Source organism: Staurois parvus, unplaced genomic scaffold (assembly GCF_062004578.1).
Source record: "Staurois parvus isolate SC_StPar_1 unplaced genomic scaffold, SC_StPar_1.0 ptg000021l, whole genome shotgun sequence".
Taxonomy (NCBI): Eukaryota; Metazoa; Chordata; class Amphibia; order Anura; family Ranidae; genus Staurois; species Staurois parvus.
This window is the reverse complement of record NW_028317817.1, coordinates 15,469,320-15,473,743: the sequence shown is the minus strand read 5'-3', so window position 1 is coordinate 15,473,743 and position 4,424 is coordinate 15,469,320. Positions and strand designations below refer to the sequence as shown.

General features: G+C 41.5%; 1 pseudogene; it reads left to right on the top strand.

The window, feature by feature from the left end:
• The first annotated feature begins 296 nt into the window (after positions 1–296).
• Positions 297–1,010, top strand: LOC149472249 (uncharacterized; annotated as a pseudogene).
• Positions 1,011–4,424: the final 3,414 nt, after the last annotated feature.

Sequence of the window (4,424 nt, the reverse complement as noted above, 5' to 3'; positions counted from 1 at the left end):
GACAGCACAGATACTACTCTGGTGGAACAGAGGGGGTCTGTACCATGCTGTGAGAGTGTGTGGGAGCAGCTCACTCACCTTATGTGCAACTTGGTTGGCAAGGGGTTAAGTTACCTGTTAGAGCTGAAAGTAGAAAGCTGTGTGTATCAGTAGCGCCACCAGAATTGGCAGGTAAAAGTGAGGTATTACAGCCTGCTGTACTTGAAAAGGTGGTATCGCAAAGTGAGATGAGTCAAAGTGTGCTCTTAAAATGTGATGTGTTTAGATGAGTCAAGGCTATAATATGTGACAAGGGCATGGATACAACAACTGCTATGCCAGAAGGAGGGATCTCAGGGCTGCTGGTGATTGAGGGCGCATTAGCCCCTGTGAAGGTTGTTCCGCTCCAGTCAAAAGGACCAATTAAAGGCGCATGAATTGCAGAGGTGTTATCCACAGCCCAACAACGGAAGCGTGTCAAGTGTAAAAATGTTAGTATAACTGGTTATGACTTGCAGTGGCTCCCTAATGCTGAGGCCGAGGGGATAAGTGTGAGACATACATTTGACAGCACTCTGGCTGGTGAGCAGGCTGTGATGATGGTTACCTCCAGTGAAGTGGAGGTTTCCTTAAGTGTGTCAAGCCCTCAAGCTGCAGTGAATGAGTCCCTCCATGTCTTTTATAAGGGAAACGCCCCTACAACAATCTTGAGTATAGTCTTAGGATGTCTTAAAGTAACTAATGTATTATTGGAAATGCTTGAAATCATAAGAAAGCATTCGCTGCACACTCGGGTGTCTTCACCACAGTCGGATAAGGTGGTAGTGCGGTGTACCAATAGGTGGAGCCAGGAAGTGGCTCTAGGTAATATTGATCAAGAATGGAAATGGTCAATACAATGCTTATTAATATTGTGGCAAGTGATCTTACTGTTCCCTGTGAGGGTGCTTCCAGTAACTGGGTTGTGTGGAAAGCGCTCAGGAGAACTGGTAGAGATGCCAGAGGTCTCCCAATTTGATGTAGTGACATAGAATAATTCTGCTAGTGCGGTTCAAGGTGTGGCTGGGCAGTGGTTAGTAAATAGTGTGAATACTGCCTCACCTGCTAGACCTCAAAAGAAGGAAGGGCCTGGAATAGACGCGGCAGTAGCAGAGGTTCTGTCCACCACCCACAATGAGGCACGAGTTGATGTACCCGGAGACCCACAGAATGACAGCACTGATAGTACCAGAGATTGTGATGGTGAAAGATGTGATCTGTTAATGATTGATACAGCTAACGATTGTATCTGTGACATTGTGGTGAGTAAACCTGTGGAAATTATGATGTTAAGCAATGCTGTGTGCTTTGATCACTGTCAGTTGGTAAGACCATTGCCCCTACAGAGTTGTACAACAAGTGAGTTGGAGCTGTGCGAAGGTCTCGTTACAGCTAGTTGCTCGCAGGTGTGTGGTTCCTCCTTGGGTCTGGTCCCAACAAACACTGATAGATAAGACACTGAAGGTATTAATTGTTGAAGAGGTGATTTGTTGCCGAATGGTATGGTAAAAGATGGTTTGCTTTTCGAAAGTTACCATGAAAAGTGTAATTCAGTACGGAGTGTGCCTGTGAATAAGGTTTTGGTTGCTATGGGAAACCACAAAAGGGTTGATGAATCCGGAGGAATGTCGAAAGTGATTAAAAGTGGTTTAAATGAGAGGGAAAGTGGCTGTGTATTAAACATAGTGGGTTCCCTACAGCTTCAGGACAGGGAGTTGGGGAAACACGACAAGAATAATAGCACACCCTCAGAAAATGAGAATAGGCCCAGGAACCCCAAGGGAAGAGGGAGAGGGTTTAATGTAAGGAATAGTAGAACCCCCTTGAGATTCAGGGTAGGGCGGGCCTGCAAAAATACCTGGAAGAAGGATCGGACCTACATGGCTAACAGCTGGCACAGAGGTGTCCCAACCAAAGTGATGGGTTCATGTGTTCCGCCTCCTACTGGGTCGAAGCAAGGAGGGGGGTATGTAACAGTGTAGAGCCCGGTCACAGGATGAAAATGGGTAGAAATTGTCAGGAAATGGACAGAGGGTATGTACATGTGCGGAGTGCAGAACTGCGGAGCATAGATTTTGAGTGGAGAAAGCTGCTGTTGCAGGTCTCTTCGGATTTTGATATTTCTGGATGGGGATCCGTAGTTTGGTGATTTCAAAGTGCCTTAGGAGGGAAGAAATCTTCAATCCAGTGTACATGTTTTGTTTTCAACCGGTGTGGGCTCAGGTGCTTGCAGCCCTTATAATGATGGTCTGCTGAAAGTTGCCGGGGGAGTGGAGTGCAGTTGGAGCAGTGGCTGCCATTGAGAGTCTCTGTATGAGACAGATGCTGTTTGCATCAAAGGGCTTGAAGCTGTGTGCGTCAAAAGGGTTCAAGACTGTGTGTGTTAAAGGACTGAGGCTGTGTGCGTTAAAGAAGTCCAACACGGTGTGTCGATAACAGCCAGTGGTCTGGGAGACCCATAACAGCAGAGGTGCTGCTGACCAGCAGTGCTAAGGAAGAGTAGCCAGGTGGCTTAGCATTTTTCATTTGTATTTACAACTGGAGAAGAACCCCTGTATGGGAAAGCTTGTGTTGGACTTTTGTTTTTGTTTCTTGCCTTTTAATAAACATGGGCTACCAGACTCTTAAATAGAGTTTCTGACTAGCGTGAACACACTTGAAAAGCATCTACCACTAGAACTAATCATCCCCCATGTCGCAGGACCTATGTACAACAAAAAACAGATAAGGAATCTCTTAAATTTGATCTCTACTGCTTTACAAGCTCATGAAACTGAAATAGTTTAAAAAGAAAATCAGATAAACTATTTGCATCTTAAATTTTATGGAAACCCATTGTACAACACTAGTGAAAAATATTATCTCACATGTCTATAGTGTTCTCACAAGGAACATGTCTTTTTTTTATAATTTTTGATAATAAAGATAGTTATTTTCTACAAGTTAACTATTCACTGCTTTACAAATATAGGGAGAAAAGGAAATACTCATAAAAAATAAGGCAATATATGAATCATATAACTCAGGAAAACGATATCAGTGGTGCAAAAATCAGGGGACAAAATAGTATAATTGCAATTATAATGCTTTATAAAAAGCCTCCTATAACTTTAATTTACTTACCTTGACCTAAGCCTGTAAATACTTTATGGACCATGTGTGCCAGTCTAAAGAATAGTTAAGCCTTGTCTTGTCATCCCTCTCTTTGTCTGATGTAAGATATTGTAAACCTTGCTTAACTGCCCTGACCTTGGCCTGAGTAATGGATCATGACCGTCCTTTGCTTGTCCTTGACTTGCTCGCCTGACTGCAAACTCTCTGGGATACCTTCATTTTTTATTTATTTATTTTACTATTCTATAATACACTTGTGTTTGAGTGATATGGTTAGGGTTGTTGTTCTCCATGGAATTCACCATCAGCTGCTCAAAGTTTTTGCTATTACTTTGTAAAGATGCATTTCTGTATCTTGAAAATGTATTACTTATTTGCAAATTTCATGTCTGCCAAAAAAATGAGCAAAAAATGTGATGCAAATGTTGAAAATGTTAAAAGCAATCTGAAAATGGAAAAAAAATGTATGAGATGTGTACTTAACAGAAGTTTATTGGAAAGTATTATTTATCTAAACAGATCTTAACCATTATCACACTAAGTACTGCATTCAATTTAGCCATTGATTTTTTTTTTAGTTGGTAGAAAATTGTAAACTACATTAAAAGTATCTGTAGTGTGCTTGGAATATTTTATTACTAACTTGCTGACAGCTTATGCTTATGATTTCGGTGAAAACAACACATTAGGCATTATTTTTTAAAATGCAAGATCAGTTCATAATTCATTATGTAAAAACAACAGCTTAAAAGCATGATCATTAGAACATTTGCCTTTTGCCAGATGTGATAGTCTGAAATTTTTGCTAATGCATATTAGCTCATAATTATTCCTTGTCATCTTATCACTGAGATGTCAGCTGAGATTTTTGACACTTCAGCACTTAAGTTTCAAACACATCAGGTTGTTAAAGCTAGAGAACAGTAATTTAGTGAAGTGAAAACAACTTAGGAATACTAAAATTGTTTACATTTGTTTTATATGACAACAAAGGTTCTTATTTAACCCATTTACAACCGCCCTATAGCAGAAATACTGCTATAGGGTGGCAAGGGTGTGCAAAATCACGTGTGTGTATATATACATGATTTTGCATTCCCGGGTAGGGGGTGCTTGCCCTACCCGCACTGCCATTCGCGGCATCGGCTGTCAATCACTGTGTCCAGGCCGGTGATTACTCGCCAGTACCTGTTGATCTCTGAGTAATACCAACGAGGGGAGAGAACTGTATGTAAACAATAAAGATCTCTCCCCTGTCAGCTCCAACACACTGCTTTGTATGGCTCTGCATA